Below are 19,999 nucleotides of genomic sequence, written 5' to 3' on the forward strand. Positions count from 1 at the left end.
CATCCCTGGGATGCCCTGAGACAGGCACAGGACTCTGCCTCCCCACAGAATTTGGCAGAACCAAGGGCAGCAGGGGGGAGTGGGAGACTCTCCTCAACCACTGAATCCCAGAGCTTCTGGTCTTCCTCCCTCAGCTTGGCTTCCATTCCTGCCTTGCTTCCTCCTTGGGCCAGCAGGAAGAGCTGACCCCATACCTAGCCTCCCAGGCACAGGTTGGGCAGCAGGAGCTGCGCTTTCCTGGTCACCAAGGGGAGCGGCAATGAAAGCAGACACTCTGTTTCTGCCTGGCTGTGAACCAAGGACCTTTTGCATGTTAGGCAAACATCATACCCACTACACCACAGAAAGCCACGAAAGTGCTTAAACTTGGCTAACTATTCTGTTACTAGCTCTTTTTCCAGCACCATGATGGGGAGGGGAAAACACCTTTTCATGGAAAATTGCTGTGAGCTCTGAGTCTGGCAATTAACCCGTATAATTAGTATAAACAATTAGTAACACACATACCAAATGGAAACAAATCTGCCTACAACAAGTCACAGCTGGAGAGCTCTCTGAAAACATCCACTCCATGTAGAGCCACAAATGGGATGTTAGAAATTATTTTTAAAGGCCTTGACAATAAGACAGTGACTATCATATTACATCTCTGTAAATCCGTGCTGTGCCCACAACTTGAGCACTGACTGGAAATGTGGTTGCCTTACCCCGCCCCCCAAAACCCATACCTTGGCATTGGAAACTTCAGACAAGCACAACAAAAATGATGAAAGGTTTGGATCAGCTGCCACATGAAGAGAGATTGGGACTTTTCATCTTAGAAAGATGAAGACAGAGTGGAAATAAAATAGAGGTCTATAAATCATGGCTGTTTTGAGATTGTAAATAAGCAAAGGTATTTTTCTTGTTCCCATAATAGAAGAACTAAGGATGCTCCATGATATTAGCAGGTTGAAAACAAACAAAAGGAAGTATTTCTTCACACAACGCACAGTCAACCTGTGGAACTCCTTGCCAGAGGATGTTGTGAAGACCAGGACTATAAGGGCATGTGTATGCTTGGAAACTATTTTGAAATTGCTTAAATCAACATAATAACTTCCAGTCTAAGAAAATAGAAATAGTGTGTCCTCAGTATGGGGAAGCCTCAGATTTAGTCCGAGGCAGGCTCTGTTAATGTTCATTTCTGGGGGCATGGAATTAAAAACAGAGACGCAAGGCTGGGAGCAGCTGAAGACAAGAGCCCTGTTCTACTGTGTCAACAATCTCTGAGGTGACATGAAATCCCCTCTCCCACTTCTAACCCTGAAATATCATCAACTTTATTATGTCATTCCCAGCCTCTTGATACAGCCTTTGAACTCTGACTGCAGATATTGGCCTGCCAGAGATGGAGAGATGCCAAAAGAGACTAAGCCGTATTGACTAAGGCTTCTGCCAAAGCCCAGGATTGAACCAGGGACCTTTAGATTTTCAGTCTAACACTCTCCCAAATGAGCTACTTTGGCAACTGCTGCAAGCTTTCTGAGGCCCATGTTTCTCCCAGACATATTTTTCTCTCAGCAGAATACAAGAAAGATGCTGTTGCCAGTGGCCCTGCAAGGCAAGATGAGCTTTGCCTGCCCCCCTCAGCCTGACTTGCACTTGGCCCCATTCCTGCCTCTCTTCCCGGGGTGTCCCAGTGGCTGAAAGGGACTGTGGCTGCCAATGCAGGGAAGAAGATGGGCGGGGGGTCATGTTCCCTCTGAGATTTTCCATCCATGGGCGGAGTGAGTTTCATAATGTGCGCCACTAGTGAGGTCGTTTGCGCTTGTGCGGATGTGCGCTACTGTGGTACCCACCAGTTACTCACAAACAGCTTAGCTAAATATAGCTTGATAATTGTATAGAAGAAAAATACTGAAACAAGGGATGTCATTCCCGGCCTCTTGGTACAGTCTTTGAACTCTGACTGCAGGGCTAGGTCTACACTGGCGGGTTCTTGCGCAAGAAATCTTAAAACCGGCCCCTTCTCCTGTCACTGGAAAGATGGAAATGGGGCCGTTCCTTGTGGGAAAGAAGTGGGTGTGTCAGGAGGGGGATTTGAGCTCAAACCTCCCCACAGACCAGAACCCCCCACTGGAGGCAAGAAAAAGGAGCATGAAAAGATTTGGCGTAGCCAGTCTGGGTAGCTCAGTTAACAAAACAACATAAGGTTCTTAATCTCAGGGTCATGGGCTCAAGCCCCATCTGGGTGATGCCCTTCATTAACTCACATTCTCAGTCTGCAAGCAATTCACTCTCAGCTTTCACCAGGGTTTTAGAAAGAAAAAGTCTAGTCCTGGGGTCCAGCTCCAGTAGAACCAGATAGAGAACAAACTGCAATTTCCATCTTCTGAGGAGAAGGGAAGAGGATTTTCTTCTCCTCAGTTCTAGCCACATCAGCCCAGCGAGGGGAAAAAATAACCCTCCGCCCGCTGATTGTCCCCTGTCAGCTTCTGTAGCTTCACCTCCTTCCACAGCAGCTCCAGCTTTGAGCTACAAATCTCAAGGGGCTGGTGAGGAAATGAGGAGCTGGCAGCTCGGGTTAGTGGCTTCCCTGAGAACAAGAGGTGGAGTGTTCACAAGGTGCAGGCCCCTTTTAGAAAGAGCTAGGAACAGAACAGTCAGCCAAGTTCCACACCTTGAAATGTGTTTCTGTGGTGTAGTGATTAGCATGTTTGCATAACACACAAACGGTCCCTGGTTCAAAACCAGGCAAAAACACACCATCTTCTCTTATTGCTAGTGCCCAGGTAAGTGCAGCTGCTGCTGACCAGCCTATGCCTGGGATGAGCCCAACTCCCATGTGACAGAGGGGGGTGATGTTAGCTGATAATGCCCCTTGGTGCCAGCCTAGGAAGGGGAGATGAATCAGGCCAGGCAGCTGCTGGAGGCTTGTGGTTTGGCCTCCCCTGCCCTGGGAGGCTGGTGTATTGGGCCGGCTCTGCCTGCTGCCTCCCTTGTGTGACTTGCCCAGTGTCCACAGGCCAAATGTTGGAAAAGCCTCTTCCAAAAAAAGCAGCAGAAAAAGCTGCACAAATTGAGTTTTGAAATGTGCGTAGGTTTTCCAGAAGAGCCGTGCAGTGTAGACACAGCCTGAGTGTTGCTCAGCACTAGTAGAGACAGGGAGGGACAAAATGGTCTAATGGCACCTGCAGCCTTTCAGAACAACCCCCAAACCCAACCCCAAGAACCAGCCCTTCACTCCACCCTCACTGGGGTCTGCTGGGAACTGTCTGGACTCATTCCACCCCGGTGTCATGGGACTTGAACCCACAATCTTCAAATGACTTGGTGGGTTCACTTTAACTATTGTAGCTTAAAAGTCCATTTTTTTTTAAAAGTTCTGTTTTCCATTGCACCACAGAGAGTGCTGAATTTGAGATCTCCACTCTCTAGAGCAGGGGCTGGACTTGATGGCCTTCTGAGGTCTCTTCCAGCTCTACGGTTCTATGATTCTATGACTCTCTGCTTTGCAGCATGGCAATTGCAGGGGGAAAGGAAAGGGGAGCCAGGTCTGTCTCTTTTGGGAGAGCAGGTAGGAAGAGGGAGGGGCCACTGAGCCCCGACAGTGAAAATAATGGATGAGAACTAAGCTGCAGTTGGAGAACATGGGCATTGAGTGCTCACTTCACATGTGAGAGGCAGTGGAATCAATGCCCACGTTCTCCAGTGGTAAAGATTTGCTCTTTCTTTTCCACAGGCAGAGCCAGCCAGGGGCTGTTTCCAAGGGCTCCTTCTCTTCCCATAAGGCAATGGGCTGGTTTCTGCAGTGCAGGGGGTGTCACATTTGCCTCACAGGGAGCAGTTCCCTGGCTAAAAGTCAGGCAGGCAAAGTCCAGCCTGTAACACCCAGTGGAGGGGATTCGCCTGCCTGGGGAGGGCAGGAACAGACCAGCACTTGGGAGCTTGGCTGCCAGATGCTTAGCACATCTGGACACAGAAGAATCCCAAGTCTTGGTTCTGCCAGGCTCCAGTTTCCCCTCTTTTGTTTCTTTTCAGCTCCCTGAGAACTGCCTCCCAGCTGTGGGTGAGGCTGAGTGCGTGTGAAACCAGCTGCGCTATGGATGATTTTGTTAATTGTTTAAAAAGCCTCAGGCACCTCTTCTGCCTGGGGAGGTGTCTGTAATAGACGCCTAGTGTGACATCACCCTGGGGTTTTACCCCTTTAACCTCACCCGGGATTGATGACAAGTCTGTCTCCTGTGTCTATCTCCACCTCAGGCCAAGTGTTCGCATGTTTCATATCTAAGGAAACTCCTCCTCCCTTTTTCCTGCCAGTCCTTCCCAAGCAAGCTGTATCCTTCTGTGCCAATATACCAATAAAGTGTATTATCCCACCAAGTCCCTGTGATACCAACTTCTTCCTGCCCATTACCCATTGTTTCCATGTGTCTATACGAGCATCTAAGACACAGATTAGATTTTGCTTCCCAGTGGTCCCTCGTCCCTCCTTTATCTCTGTGGTTACAGCCCCTGCTCTCTCCCATTTCTGGCCCATCCCCCAGGTGTCCATGTTGTTCACTTACCTGTGGGCTTTGGGCACCTGCCCCCATCAAACCTAGTTTAAAGCCTCCTCACTAGGTTAGCCAGTCTGCACCCAAATACTCTTCCCTTCCTCGACAGGTGAACCCCGTCCCTGCTGAGCAGCCCTTCCTGCAACAGCATCCCATGGGCAAGGAAGCCAAAGGCTCCTGCCCACGGAGCTGTAGCTTTCTGTGCCCAGGGGGCCAGACACCTCCTGGGCTCGATGTCTGTGGGGAATGGGGAACGGCTGTACTTTGGGAGTTAAAAGTGTTGTGTGGAAACATAAAGAGCCATTTAAAAAAGACTTTGTAGGAGGGCACTATGGCTCAGTTGGCAAAAGCACCTGCCTTGTAAATAGGAAATCCTGGGTTCAAGTCCCAGTGGTGCCTTTCTAGGACACAGGAGAGGCCTCCCCTGGCCACCCATGGAACTGCTGGCTCAGGAAAAGGCTGATTGGGGAGGTTTGTTAGGGAGAAGGAAACCACAAGCCTGGAGCAGGTGCAGAGGCTGCTGTGACTGGCACTGGCAAGGCAGGGCTCTGACTGCAATTGCTGGGACAGGAGAGCCAGCAACACACACCCTTGTGGTTTCCTGAGTGGGTGAGAGCCTGAGGGTGCAACCTCTACACCTCCTACAGCCATGGAGAGTCAGGGTCTGTGGGTGTCAGGAGGAGCTTCTCACGGGGGAGGGAGAAACCTCTTGGGGCTTGTTGGTTTCCTTCTTCTCCAATCAGCCTTTTCCTGAACCAGCAGTTCCATGGGTGGCCAGGGGAGGCCTCTTCTGTGTCCGCCTCTTCTGTGTCCCAGAAGGGCATCAGTAAATGTGAGCAAAGGCTGTTTATTAGTCAAGTGCTTTAGCCAGCTCTAAACTGTTCTACTGTATGGTCCCAGACAACACCATTGTCTCACAAATTTTTGCCATTCCCCATTTCCCTCCTGCCTTCCCATCCTGGCGGTGTCTGGCTCCCTGGCACAGAAGGCTACAGCTCAGTGGGCAGAGGCTCTAACATGCACATCTCCTCGAGCCGCTGGGACTGTGGAGTTGCCTTTGAAGTTCTGCAGGGTTGTGGGAGGGAGAAATGGAGCAAACTTTGATTTTCTGGCTTGTAAACCCCTTGGTCTCAGGGTTTAGGTTGGAGTCCCCAGGTGGGGGCCTGGCCTCCTTCAGTTTGGTCCCTTCCTGAGGGCACAAAATTGACAACAGAGAATTCCTTTGCCCTGCAGCAATCTCTGTTGGCCAAAGGGTTAGCAACCGAATATTTGCTCAAGTTTAAGTGCAGAAGCAGAAACCACTGCTAAGTGTGTTTCTGTGGTGTAGTGGTTATCACATTTGCTTAACACACAAAAGGTCCCTGGTTCAAAGCCAGGCAGAAACACAGGGTCTTCTTTTATTGCGGTTCCCCTGGGTGCCCATAAGGCAGTTCCAGGACCTGCCACCTGGTGCAGAGTTCATCAGCATGTGTACTGGTTTTCAGGAGCATGTGGGAGACAGCTCAGCAGGTTAGGCTGAAATAGGAGAACGGGGAAGGGGGGCCTGAGACTTCTCAGTGGTGCCTCGGCTGAGACCAGGTCATTGCGGCCACACAGTCCAGGGCCCACCCTGGAAGTGCCACTACTGTGGCTGTGCACCTTCGGGGCAGTGTGGCTGTCACCTTTGGTGCAAGTGGACACAAAGCCACATAATGTCCTGTCTCATGCCCAGACGCCAGCCACCCCATTCCCCTGGCTTTCTTCTCACCCAGCACCCCCAGCTTGCTTTGTTCCTGCTTCCCCACCCTGCTCCTTTATCCATGTTCCTTCTGCCCCCTTTCTCCTGGACACATACGGCTCCTTGGCTCTTCTCAAGCCAGGCCCTGCAAGGAGCCACCAGGCAGGAACCAGCCCTTGGAGCTCGGCTTGCTCCGGATCTGGTAATTTCTCACCACATCTCACCTGGGAAGAGGTGACTTGTTCTCCTTCCTTCTGACCTTACATCTCCATTCCCTTCAAAGGTCTCTGCTGCTCGGGACTCACCTCCTCAGGGCGCTGCCCCTCTGCCCCTGGGCTGGGAGTGGGAGACTCCACAGTCTCTGCACTTGGGCTGAGAAGTCTCACGGGGACTCATCTGTTGATGGCGTTAGTCAGCCCGATGGCCAGCCGGATCCATTCCGTAGCGCTGCCCGAGAGGGAGCTTTACAAGTGCCCAGTGTCCATTGGTATTTTCTGGGGCTCTGTGTAGGGGTTGGGCTTGACCATCTTTTCCATGGGAAGTGCCTCTTCTTTGGAACAGCAGCTCCCAGGAGTTCATGGAACTTCTTCTTCTCAGCTTGGGAAAGGGACGACTAAGGGGTGATGGGAAAGATATTTGTACTGTGAAAACAGCAGGGCCCCCAGGGAAACTGGTAAATAATCCCAGTGCCCAGGCCTGATGTTACCTGCCCCCACACAATTCACACAGCAAACCTGGCTTCCAGAGCACAGGGGGAGTCTGTGGGCTCATTGCTGAGCCGTGGGGTGAAGCAGGAAACCAGCCTCCTCCTGTGGGGCCTGTGAGTGTTGCTGAATCTGGGCCCCTGCACCTGGGGAAAGGCAAACAAAAGGTCTGGGGGCCACACAGAGACCCCGCTGGGCTGAGCAGGAAGTGGCTGGGACTTTGCTTTGTCTTTGCCTGTGGGCTTGGCTGTCTGCAGCCTGGAAACCTCCTGGCTCCTCAGACCACTGGTCTGGATGGAGCGTTACAGAAGTCGGAATAATGGAATTGCTGTGTAGACGCTCCCATTGTTATTGCAGTGTAATGGCCGTTATGCCCAAGGAACGCTGCGGTGTAGATGCAGCCTAGAAGAAATGCTTTCATGAGCATGTGGGAGGAGCAAGGGCTCCTACAATGTCAGGAGAAATGAGGTCACCTCTCTAGACATAAAACAGTTGATGTGTCAGGAGTGGGATTTGAACCCACGCCCCCATTTGGAGACCAGAACACCCAACTAAGGGAAAAACAGGTCCTTGAGTCTGGCGTCTTAGACCACTCGGCCATCCTAACAACCATTCAGATACCTCCAATGGCAGTTTTCTTACATGTGTGAGTTGCTCGGGGAGGTGGCAGGAGCACCTCTCTTTCCCCATCTAACAGCCGCTCTACAGCACAGCTGGGTTTATCCACAGTCGCCCTTATGAGGTGTTTTGCAGGGAGCTGACAAGAAGCGGAAGAGGGGAAACTGCTGGCCGGCAGAACTGAGGCTTGGGATTCTCCTGTGCCAGGGAGTCTGTGTCACTGTCCTTGGGGATCTTGAGTTGTGCGGCTTCTGGGCTTGTTGGCTCCATACCAGGGGTGTCTCTTCTGCAGGGTGATGCTTGTTCCCGGGACTAACGCTTATCCCTGGGACACACTTTGTGCAGGGACCATTGGTCTTTGTGCCACAGTACGTGTCTGGGATGTGGGAGTGAGGAACCTGCCTCAAATAGACACGTATCCGCCCCCCACCAGGTTCTGCTTGACACCCTGGAGCCCTGGCTTTGACTGGTGCCTGGCACGTGGGGAATTAGATCTAGGGGGAGATTTCTAGAGTCCCACAACAGCTGCTGCTCTCATGCAGATGTGCACATCTGTCTGGGATTACTGGGCACCCGGCCTGCTTCCTGTCCCTGCCAACCTGGGCAAAGCGGCATCACTGGCTCAGGGGTTCCTCTCCTCAGTGCGCTGCAGAGAAAGCCCTTGTGTGTTAAAGGGCCTCAGGGAGCCCAGAGCAGAGGGAGCTGGGAATCTAGTCCCATTGATCCCCTCAACACACACACACAGTCCCAGCCCCAAGCCCCCCCACATCCCTAATCCTGTGCCCTGACTCCCATATCCTCCCACATCCTCACCCCTGTCCTGAGCCCCACCCCCAACATACAATCCCCAAGTCCCTGCCTTGAGCCTCTCACACTCCACTCCACACTGTAATTTCTCACAGGTACTGTCCTATCACAACCCCTCCTCCGACTTCCTGCCTTAACCCTCACCCCTGCCCAAAAGGTAGTGCCCAAAAAGAACAGTCCCTGTAAGAAATGTGTCACTTTCACCCCCTGGGAGCAGCTCAGCCAGGCAAAGGGGCTGCCTGGGGCAGGACATTAGCCCTGGAGGGCAGGGATGGGTGTGGCAGTGACATCACAAGGGCCCTTTGCAGCCTCTCAGCTTATTGGCTAAAGGAGGTTGGGTGGTGATGACCTCACAGAGAGTCCATGACAATGGCCAGGTGGGACAGGCTGCAGGGCAGCGGAAACCTCAGAGACTTTGCTGCAGGGAGTCTCAGAGCCCCCCATGGCTTTGCTGCAGGGAGTCTCCTTCTGGAGATCTGCCCTTGAGGCCAGAGAGAGAATGAGGGTCACAAGCACGAGTGTGAGGAGGAGCCTCCTTGGAGTTTTCTCCTTTCCCTTAACTGACCTAGAAGACAGATGTTCCTGTGGAGAAGGGAAGAGCCTCCAAGAGGGGCCCTACTACTACAGCAGGGGAATTAGCTCAAGTGGTAGAGCGCTTGCTTAGCATGCGAGAGGCAGTAGAATCAATACCCACTTTCTCTACTTCTGGCAAAAAATCCCTATTTTTCTTTTCACAAAGGTACAGCCAGCCAGGGGGCTAAATGTCTCCAGTAGCCCCCTCGTGCTTCCTACTTTGTCTCCCCGAAAACCAGCAGAAAGCTGCTGGGACTCTGCCTGGCAGTAACAGAAGCGTTACTCACAGAAGGATTTTTAGCACTAAGGAAAGTGCCGGCTACACAGGGGAGAGGCAGCGGCTCCCTCCACATGGTTTCCAGCCGGCTCCCTGGGGGTGGGGCATTGGCTGCTTCCTTGCTGGCCTAACAAGAGAGCTCTTTGCCCTGCCTCCATGATCCTCCTCTCAAAGCTGATTGGCTGGCTGAGAATGCCACTCAAGGGCACAATCGCTCCGCTCCCTGGGATGCACTGAGTGATGGAGCAGACGGACGGGAGGTGTCGGTGGAGCAGGTCACCCACCTGGCCCCTGAGCTCAGCCCATGTGGGAGGCAGCCAGGCGGCTGGGAGGGAGTCAGAGCCGGGCAGGACCAGGGGACGGGAAAGGGGCGAGTCAGAGAACAGAGACAGGGGAGCAGGAAAGAACATCCACAAACCCAGCCTAACTCCTTGGCCAGCTGCCATGTGAACCACGAACCCATCCACCGCCAGCCCACAGTGCTTTCCCCACCCTGCAGCCCAGCCCCACAGCTGCTCACTGAGCCCTGCCCAGCCAGCAGCTCAGGACTCTGCCCACGGAGCTGCCATGTCTTCTCCAGAGCCCTCCAGCATTTCAACAGGCAGAGAGAGGAGCCTGCTGCACCTAGAGAAATGCCAAAACACAGGACTGAAGCCGGGACCTTTAGATGACCAGTCCAATGCTCACTGAGCTGAGCTACTGTGGCTGCTACAAGCTGGTTCTCTTGGCCTCTAATTCTCTTTCCCAGGTGCTTGGCAGCCCTGCCCCACACAAGCCATGCTCTGCCCAGGAAGGCAAGACAAGCATTTCCCTCCCCGCACTGTTTGACTCACTTCCTCCCCCCTTTCGTGCCTTAGCTCCTGGGCTGACCTAGTGGCTGAAGTGGTCGGCACCGTGGGGAGGAAATTGGGCAGCTAAACCCTGTTGGGAAAACTCCTGGTGCGACTCGCTTCCCTGCCAACTGAGCCCTCTGGGGCCTTCACTCCTCATCTGCAGCCCCCTGCTCCCTGCCTGGGCAGCTCCAGGATCCATGATTCCCCTGACGCCTGTTGAGCAGCCCCTGCCAGCCTGGCCCTGTGGTGCCCTCGCTCCTGAGTTGCAGCCCCTGCCGTCTGGCTGAAGTAAGAATTTGATATCTGTTTATATTTGTATTTCTGGTTTAATGATGTAGCAATGTGGGATTTCTGTTAAGGCAGGGATAGAGTTTTAGGCCTTTGGTTCAATATCTATTTCTTTGTTCTAAGGTTTAGCAAGTGAGAGAAAGAATCTTGTCTTGTGTCCATGTTAATGAGATTAGAGGAATGCTGGCGGCTCCAGTCTCAGTGTGATTGGTTTGATTAGGGCCTAATTTACAATGCCTTTTGCATTTGCTCAATATAAAACGCTATTGTTTATATTCTTCTTTGAAGGCCTCTGTACAAGCAGGGCTGTTTGTGTGTGAATGAGGAGTGTGTGGGCCTGGAAGAGATGAGGAGTGAAGGCCTTTGTGAGAGCCAGATGACCAAGAAAGGTGGGAGTAATGCAAGTGAAGACAGATTGACTGGAGTCAGAAAAGCCATCAAGTGTGCATCCATGATTAACGAAGGGCAAACTGACGACTTTAAAGGTGAAGGTTGGCATCCCTGAAAACAATCGATTGAATGCAGGACAGGATAACTCTCGGAGATGTTTGGAATCGTAACTTCAAAAGAAAACACACCGGACACAGACTGACACAGCAAAACCATGGATTTCAACAGAGGAAAGGGTTATAAAAGCCGGGTGCTTGTCATGGAATTTTAGGTTCGTCTTGCCAACAACTCCAGGAGCATCGGATTTCGACCGACAGAGCCCAACTCCCCTCTGCGATCAGTCTGGCTGTCCAGTAGATTGATTCAGACTCTGGACTGGTGACTATAACAACATCTGGCGGGACTGTGTGTGTGTGTGTGTGTGTGTCGGTGGTTGGGTGACTGAAAAGCAGACGCTACTGTTGTGTTCTCAACCCATGCGACGTGCTGCCTTCTCCCCTATAAAAGATCTCGTGTGCTTTGTTTAAGCATAACAGTCTCTCCCAGCCCCACAGGGCCCCTCACTCCCAAGCCAGACCCCAGGTTCCCTCTAAGCTGTGTGGCAGCCCAGCAGCTACTTAATGACCCTCCCCAGCCAGGGACTCAGGACTCTGCACATGGAGCTGCCTCAGCTACAGCAGCAGCTAAACTCTCCCTGCCAGCCAGACCCTCCTGCCAGTCGGGTCTTGCTGCCTGTTCTCTTACCCCCATCGACGGCCAGCAGAGCCACCCGGCCACGGGAAACAGCCACACGAATGGCCCTTTCAGAAAGGAGCCTCAGGCGGCTGAAGGCACGTTGTGGGCTCTGGAACGAGGTGGGTGGGGCAGGCAAACAGCTCGCGGGTGGGGGAATTAGCTCAAGCGGCAGAGCTCTCACTCACTCTGTGCAAGGCAGGGGGATCCATATTCCCCAGTGATAGTGGAATCCTCACTTCCCCTTTCACAGGCAGAGCCGGCCAGGGGACTAAGAGCCTCCTGTGGCCCCTCCCTCTCCTACTTGATCTCTCCACTGGGCAGAAAGCTCCTGGGCCACATCCCAGAGACAACTTGCAGGTGGAGCAGAATTAGCTGCATTGGAAAAGTGCTGCCTGTGTTCCATGGTCTGTGCTGTGTAGAAGAACAAGAACCACGTCCAGCTGGGGAGGAATGGCCACAATCCATCTTTTGGAGTTTGATTTAGCAAGTCCATCTGAGATTCGCCAAATCAAACTCAGAGGGAGAGGGCTCCCCCACCAGCTTCTGGCACTTCTGCTCTTTGTTCCCTTTGGCTTTCTTCTGCTGCTGGTGGGGGAGGGGGGGCAAAAACGGGCCCCAATTAATTATGCAAATGAGCATGGCAATAAGATAATCTGTACTTCATTTGCATGAGCTTTTGGGGAAGAGAGATGCAGTATGGAGATAGCCTAGGTGGTAGATAGCCGTGAACTAACATAGACTCAGGAAAAATCCCTGGGCTGCAATCCTTAGTTACACAAAATAAGAATAATTCACCAGCTCAGACGTGATTTCTAAACCTTCAAACAAGGAAAATAATAAAACCTGATGGACCAGGGAGACTTTTACCTACCCACACATTTCAGGAAGTCCAATTCTATGTAAGGCAAGACTGTGTGGCCTAATGGATAAGGCGTCTGACTTTGGATCAGAAGATTGAGGGTTCAAGTCCCTTCACAGTTGCATTTACCTTCCTTTATTGGTGCTTGTGGATCCTGCTGTCTTTGGCCTGGAAAGGTCCTATGTAACAATGTGTTTTTTCTGTAACCCTATGGTAAGGCCTGTAGCTATTCAGTAGGTCTAAACTAAAGCCTTCTTCTGCAGCCAGACTGCAGAGCAGCAGCAATTAGCTGTAAAGCCTGGAGTCACATGCTCACATTCCATCTAAATGACATTGAAATAGTGTCACACTAGGCTGTGAGAAGGGCTCTTATCCTAGTGGCACCCACTGTCACCAGGCAAGAAGGAGATCTCAAGGTGGGTAGAGAAAACTTAATTACCAGCATTTTGTCTGGCATAAGACTGCTTACCAATAGCTGTGGTTGTGCAATTGGTATTCTATGATTCTTGTCCTCACTTTCCTATTGTTTGTCTGTGTGATAGTCTGGTTTGGGTCTGTTTCTGACTGCTGTGTGATTGACTTTGTGTGGTATAAATCAACTAAGGTGGTGAGGTCTGATTGGTTAGGTCATTCTGTTACAGTATGTTCAGATTGGTTAGTGAAATTTTACTAAAATAATTGGTTAAGGAAGAACTAAGCAGTATTGAGTTTCTCTATACAAACCTGGGTCCCAGAAGGAGATCAGCAAGAAGAAGAAAAGGAGAGAAGAGAAGAGGAAGGAAAAGGGAAAGGAAGACCAAGAAGGAGGAGAGAAGACCTTGAAGCAGAACTCACCTCCAAGGCAGCCTAAGAGCAGAACAACCGGGACTCCTCTGCACAGCTGTTGAAATGGTTTGCTGTGTGAATTCTATGGCAGCTGACATTAGGTCCTATGTAACAATTATTTACCAGTTTACCTGTCTCAATATTGCCTAAAGCTGTGATTGCCGAATGGTTAAGGCCTTGGACTTGAAATCCAATAGGGTTTCCCTGTGTAGGTTTAAATCCTGCTCACAGCAAGGCCTGTGTTTTGGCCACACCCCTTCCTAGGACAACAGCTGAGTTACCAGCAGTGGAGCTGTTAGTGTCAGTATCTAACTAATTGCACCATTAGGCCATGTCTTCACTCAGGTAGAGATTTCTGCCACAATCGATCTTGGGGGCTACAGTGTGTCTACACTGCACACACATTCTTGCACAAGTAAATTGACAGTAGAGCATCAGAAAACAGGGCTTCTTCTGGAAGGGTTATTCCTCTCCCCACAAGAGCGCAGTGTAGACAGGCAACATGAATTTCTTACGCAAGAAGCCCCTATGGTTAAAATGACACTCTACTTTGACTTAGATCCCCAGGAGGCGCTGGGGAGTAATTACTTTGAATGGCCCTGGGCAGGAGCTATTTTGAAATAGCAGCAGTGGAGCATCCACACTACCACTATTTCAACTAGTTATTTCAGAAGAGGCATTATCCCTTGTGCGATGAGGTTTACAGATTTGGAACTAAGCCGTGGCTGGCTTTTGAGGTGAATGAGTAGGAAGAGAGAGAGGTGACTGGATGCTCTTTGCCCTCTGGATGGCTCTGTTTTGAAAAAAATAGGGACCACGCAACATTGCAGAATGTGGGTATTGATCCTCTGTCTCTTGCATACGAAGTAAGTGCTCTACCACTTGAGTTAATTCCCCTAGTGTACAAAGGCCAAACTTCTTGGTGACTCTTCCCTTCTCCACAGGGATGTCTGTCTTCTAGGTCAGTTAGTCATGGGAAAGGAGAAGGCTCCAAGGAGGCTCCTCCTCACACTCGTGCTTGTGACCCTCATTCACTCTCTGGCCTCAAGGGCAAATCTCAAGAAGGAGACTCCCTGCAGATAAGCCGTGGGAGGCTCTGAGACTCCCTACAGCAAAGTCAGGGGGGCATTTCTGAGATGGCCCCTGCCCTGCAGCCTGTCCCACCTGGCCATTGTCATGGACCCTCTGTGAGGTCATCGCCTCCCAACCTCCTTTAGCCAATAAGCTGAGGGGCTGCAAAAGGCTCTTGTGACGTCCTGAAAATAATCGGCGTAACGGCATTCCGCAGGAGTGTTTTCCTTGCACTAGAAGGGGCAGTGTAGACAGCTTCTTCTGGTGCAAGACCTTCTTCCACAAATATGGTGGCTCATTAACGATATTCCACGTTTAGCCTCATTTGCATATTACTCATGCAAGCAGCCACAAGTGTAGCCATAGCCTTCTTGTCAGCTCCCTGCAAAACACCTCACAACGGTGAGTGAGGGTGAGAGTGGATAAACCCAGCTGTGCTGCAGAGAAGCTGTTAGATGGGGAAAGAGAGGGGCCCCCTTGGCCTCACCGAGCAACTCACACATATAAGAAAACTGCAGGACAATGTAGCACTTTAAAGACTAACAAGATGGTTTATTAGATGATGAGCTTTCGTGGGCCAGACCCACTTCCTCAGATCAAATAGTGGAAGAAAGTAGTCACAACCATATATACCAAAGGATACAATTTAAAAAAATGAACAAATATGAAAAGGACAAATCACATTGCAGAACAGGAGGGGGATGCGGGGGGGGGGGGAAGGAAGGAAGGTAAGTGTCTGTGATTTGATGATATTAGAGGTAGGGAGAGTGGGATGTTTGTGAGTTAATGGTATTAGAGGTGATAATTGGGGAAACTATCTTGGTAATGGGTGAGTTAGTTCAAATGTTTGTTAAGTCCTTGTTGGAAAGTGTCGAATTTTAACATGAATGACAGTTCAGAGGATTCCCTTTCAAGTGCAGATGTAAAAGGTCTTTGTAGCAGAATGCAGGTGGTTAAGTCATTGAGAGAGTGTCCTTTCTGGTTAAAATGGCAAGAAACTGTTTTCTCTTTGTGATCTTGTCTGATATCTGTTTTGTGGGCATTAATCCTTTGGCGAAGTGTCTGAGATGTTTGTCCAATGTACATAGCAGACGGACACTTTCGGCACATGATAGCATAGATTATATTTCTGGATGCGCAGGAATATGTGTTCTTGATCTTATAACTCACTTGGTTAGGTCCAATAATGGTATCAGCAGAATGAATATATGGACAAAGCTGGCAACGGGGTTTGTTGCAAGGGAAGGTACCAGGGTTGGTATTAGTGTGGTATGTCCTGTGGAGGTTGGTAAGAATCATCTTGAGGTTAGGTGGTTGTCTATAGGAGACTATGGGTCTGTCTCCCAGAGCCTCTTTGAGTATGGTATCCTGTTCCAATATTGGCTGTAGTTTATTGATAATGTGTTGGACAGGTTTAAGTTGGGGGTTGTAGGTGATGACAAGTGGTGTTCTATTGTTGGTTTTCTTGGGTCTGTCTTGAAGTAGATGGTTTCTAGGTATTCGTCTGGCTCTTTCAATTTGCTTTTTTATTTCTCTGGGTGGGTAGTTGAGATTTATAAATGCTTGGTAGAGATCCTGAAGCTTCTGGTCTCTGTCAGTGGGATTAGAGCAGATGCGGTTGTATCGAAGGGCTTGGCTATAGACGATGGATCGTGTGGTGTGTTCTGGATGGGAGCTGGATGCATGTAGGTAACTGTATGAGTCGGTGGGTTTTCTGTAGAGAGTGGTGTCTAATTTTCCATTGTTGATTTGTACGGTGGTGTCCAGGAAGTGGATCTCTCGTGTAGAATGGTCCAGGCTGAGGTTGATGGTGGGGTGTAGGTTGTTGAAATCTCTGTGGAATATCTCCAGTGTTTCTTGGCCATGCGTCCAGATCATAAAGATGTCATCGATGTACCGTAGGTAGAGGAGCGGTGAAAGGGGACGGGAGTTGAGGAAACATTGTTCTAGGTCAGCCATAAAGATGTTAGCATACTGTGGGGCCATGCGTGTACCCATGGCTGTGCCGCTGATCTGGAAGTATAAGTTGTTCTCAAACTGGAAATAATTGTGGCGGAGAACAAAGTTACATAGGTCTGCGATCAGGTTGGCAGTAGTGTCCTCTGGGATAGTGTTTCTAATTGCTTGTAATCCGTCTTCATGTGGGATGTTGGTATATAGAGCTTCTACATCCATGGTGGCAAGGATGGTATTATTGGGGAGGTTATCGATGTTTTGTAGTTTCCTTAGGAAGTCAGTAGTGTCTCGGAGATAGCTGGGGGTATTGGTTATGAAGGGTTTGAGAAGAGTGTCTACATAGCTGGATAGACCAGTAGTGAGCGTGCCAATACCAGAGATGATGGGACGTCCGGGGTGCCCAGGTTTATGGATCTTGGGAAGTAGATAGAACAATCCTGGTCGGGGGTCAGAAGGTGATTCTGTGAGGATTTGTTCCCGAGTAGCTGTGGGGAGGCTTTTAAGGAGACAGTGTAGTTTCTTTTGGTATTCCAAGGTGGGATCAGAGGGGAGAGGTTTGTAAAATGTGGTGTTCGAGAGTTGTCTGGTTGCCTCCTGGTTATAGTCGGCCTTATTCATAATGACCACAGCACCCCCTTTGTCAGCTGGTTTGATTACAATGTCCAGGAAAAAGCCAGTGTATGTGTCAGGATGACCAAGTGGTCTAAGGCGCCAGACTCAAGCTACTGTCTTTCCCTCAGTGTGGTGCTCTGGTCTCTGAATGGAGATGTGGGTCTCCCCTGCCATTGTAGAAGCGCTTGCTTAGGATTTCTCTGAGGCTGCATCTACACAGCAGCGTTCCTTGGGCATAACGGCCATTACACTGCAATAACAATGGGAGCGTCTACACAGCAATTCCATTATTCCGACTTCGGTAACGCTCCATCCAGACCAGTGGCCTCAGGAGCCAGGAGGTTTCCAGGCTGCAGACAGACAAGCCCACAGGCAAAGACAAAGAGAAGCCCCAGAGCCACTTCCTGCTCAGCCCAGCAGGGTCTCTGTGTGGCCCCCAGACCTTTTGTTTCCCAATGCCTAGGTGCAGGGGCCCAGATTCAGCAACACTCACAGGAGGGGGCTGGTTTGATGCTTCACCCCACGGCCCAGCAACAAGCCCCCGAACTTCCCCTGCTTTGAGAGCCCCTCCCCCCTCCGACTCTGTTCTGCTTGAGACCCCAGAGCCCTCCCTTGGGCTGCCTGGCATGTGGGGACTCAGGTCTAGTGGTGGATTTGCAGAGTCCCACAACAGCTGCTGCCAGCGTGCGGATGTGCACGTCTGTCTGGGGTTACTGGGCACCGGCCTGATTGGGTGAGTCCCGGATTCTGTTCCTGCCAAAGTGGACAAAGCAGCAGGGAGAGAGGAGCTCAGCTGGCCTTCTTAGGGGGCTGGTTTGATGCAGCTCAAAAGTGAACTTTTTCCTTCCCTGGCAAAGGAGGGGCAGGACTTGCTGGCTCCAAGGTGGAGCTGCAGGGCAGACAAAGCCCTTCCAGGAGGCACAGCTGGGCTCTTCACAGAGAAGCCAAACAAGAGATAAGCCTCAAGGGCAAAGGCTTTTGCCAAAGCCTGGGATTGAACCAGGGACCTTGAGATCTTCAGTCTAATGCTCTCCCCACTGAGCTACTTTGGCACTTAACAGCCCCTCATGCCCCCTTGTGAGGCTGCCACTTCGCCAGACTCAAGGACTTGTCTTTCCCTCAGTTGGGTGTTCTGGTCCCCAAATGGAGACGTGGGTTCAAATCCCACTCCTGACATATCTTCTGTTTTATATCTAGAGAGGTGACCTCATTTCCCCATCTCCCCTGACATTGTAGGAGCCCTTGCTCCTCGCGCATGCTCATGAAAACATTTCTCAGGCTGCATCTACACAGCAGTGTTATTTGGGCATAACGGCCATTACTCTGAAATAACAATGGGAGCATCTACACAGCAATTCCATTATTCCGACGTCTGTAACGCTCCATCCAGACCAGTGGTCTGAGGAGCCAGGAGGTTTCCAGGCAGCAGACAGCCAAGCCCACAGGCAAAGACAAAGCAAAGTCCCAGCCACTTCCTGCTCAGCCCAGCGGGGTCTCTGTGTGGCCCCCAGACCTTTTGTTTGCCTTTCCCCAGGTGCAGGGGCCCAGATTCAGCAACACTCACAGGCCCCACAGGAGGAGGCTGGTTTGCTGCTTCACCCCACGGCCCAGCAATGAGCCCCCAGACTCGCCCTGTGCTCGGGGAGTCAGGTTTGCTGAGGGAATTGTGTGGGGGCAGGTAACATCAGGCCTGGGCACTGGGATTATTTACCAGTTTCCCTGGGGGCCCTGCTGTTTTCACAGCACAAATATCTTTCCCATCACCCCTTAGTTGTCCCTTTCCCAAGCTGAGAAGAAGAAGTTCCATGAACTCGTGTGAGCTGCTGTTCCGAAGAAGAGGCATTTCCCGTGGACCAATTTCCCAACACCAATCCCCTACACAGAGCCCCAGAAAATACCAATGGACACTGGGCACTTGTAAAGCTCCCTCTCAGGCAGCGCTACGGAATGGATCCGGCTGGCCATCGGGCTGACTAACCCATCAACAGACGAATCCCCGTGAGACTTCTCAGCCCAAGTGCAGAGACTGTGGAGTCTCCCGCTCCCAGCCCAGTGGCAGAGGGGCAGCGCCCTGAGGAGGCGGGTCCCGAGGCAGCGGAGACCTTTGAAGGGAGCGGAGACGTAAGGTCAGAAGGAAGGAGAACAAGTCACCTCTTCCCAGGTGAGATGTGGTGGGAAACTCCCAGATCGGGGGCAAGCCAAGCTCCAAGGGCTGGTTCCTGCCTGGTTGCTCCTTGCAGGGCCTGGCTTGAGAAGCAACAAGGAGCCGTGTGTGGCCAGGAGAAAGGGTGCAGAAGGAAAAAGGGTGCAGAAGGAACGTGGATGAAGGAGCAGGGCGGCGGAGCAGGAAGAAGGGAGGGTGTCAAAGGAAGCTGGGGGTGCTGGGTGGGAAGAAAGCAAGGGGAATGGGGTGGCTGGGGTCTGGCATGAGGCAGGACATTATGTGGCTTTGTGTCCACTTGCACCAAAGGCAAGAGCCACACTGCCCGGAAGGTGCACAGCCACAGTAGTGGCACTTCCAGGGTGGGCCCTGCACTGTGTGGCTGCAATGACCTGGTCTCAGGCAAGGCATCACTGAGAAGTCTCAGCCCCAGCCCTGCATCCTCCTATCTCAGCTTAACCTGTTTAGCTGTCTCCCACATGCTCCTGAAAGCCAGCACACATGCTGGCAAACCCTGCACCAGGTGGCAGGCCCTGGAACTGCCTTGTGGGCACCCAGGGGAACCGCAATAAGAGAAGACCTTGTGTTTCTGCCTGGCTTTGATCCAGGAACCTTTTGCATGTTAGGCAAATGTGATAACCCCTACACCACAGAAACACACATAAAAATATTTTCTGCTACTGCACTTACGCTTGGGCAAATATTAGATTCCTAACCCTTTGTCCAACAGCGATTGCTGCAGGGCAAAGGAATTCTCTGTTGTCAATTTTGTGCCCTCAGGAAGGGACCAAACTGAAGGAGGCCGGGCCTGGGGACTCCAACCTAAACCCTGAGACCAAGGGGTTTACAAGCCAGATCAACGTTTGCTCCATTTTGCCCTCCCCAAACCTTGCAAAACCTCAAAGGCAACTCTACAGTCCCAGCGGCTGGGGGAGATGTGCATGTTAGAGCCTCTGCCCACTGAGCTGTAGCCTTCTGTGCCCAGGGAGCCAGACACCACCAGGGTGGGAAGGCAGAAGGGAAATGGGGAATGGC

At 51.4% G+C, this 19,999-nt stretch overlaps 1 protein-coding gene and 8 non-coding genes across 9 annotated transcripts in view; 5 read left to right on the top strand and 4 right to left on the bottom strand.

Annotated features, from left to right (window-relative positions):
* LOC142821521 (uncharacterized) overlaps positions 1 to 19,999 on the top strand; it is a 414,847-nt gene that overhangs the window by 199,652 nt on the left and 195,196 nt on the right.
* TRNAF-GAA (transfer RNA phenylalanine (anticodon GAA)) lies at positions 1,436 to 1,508 on the bottom strand. Its single transcript has one exon. It is a non-coding gene; the product is annotated as a tRNA-Phe (tRNA).
* Positions 4,864 to 4,937, top strand: TRNAT-UGU (transfer RNA threonine (anticodon UGU)). Its single transcript has one exon. It is a non-coding gene; the product is annotated as a tRNA-Thr (tRNA).
* Positions 5,851 to 5,923, top strand: TRNAV-AAC (transfer RNA valine (anticodon AAC)). Its single transcript has one exon. It is a non-coding gene; the product is annotated as a tRNA-Val (tRNA).
* On the bottom strand, positions 7,458 to 7,566 carry TRNAL-CAA (transfer RNA leucine (anticodon CAA)). Its single transcript has 2 exons — positions 7,529 to 7,566; positions 7,458 to 7,503 (listed from the first exon to the last, which is right to left on the bottom strand). It is a non-coding gene; the product is annotated as a tRNA-Leu (tRNA).
* Positions 12,389 to 12,461, top strand: TRNAQ-UUG (transfer RNA glutamine (anticodon UUG)). The gene has a single exon. It is a non-coding gene; the product is annotated as a tRNA-Gln (tRNA).
* On the top strand, positions 13,316 to 13,397 carry TRNAS-UGA (transfer RNA serine (anticodon UGA)). The gene has a single exon. It is a non-coding gene; the product is annotated as a tRNA-Ser (tRNA).
* On the bottom strand, positions 17,783 to 17,855 carry TRNAF-GAA (transfer RNA phenylalanine (anticodon GAA)). Its single transcript has one exon. It is a non-coding gene; the product is annotated as a tRNA-Phe (tRNA).
* Positions 19,549 to 19,621, bottom strand: TRNAV-AAC (transfer RNA valine (anticodon AAC)). Its single transcript has one exon. It is a non-coding gene; the product is annotated as a tRNA-Val (tRNA).

Source organism: Pelodiscus sinensis, chromosome 31 (assembly GCF_049634645.1).
Source record: "Pelodiscus sinensis isolate JC-2024 chromosome 31, ASM4963464v1, whole genome shotgun sequence".
NCBI classification, from domain to species: Eukaryota; Metazoa; Chordata; order Testudines; family Trionychidae; genus Pelodiscus; species Pelodiscus sinensis.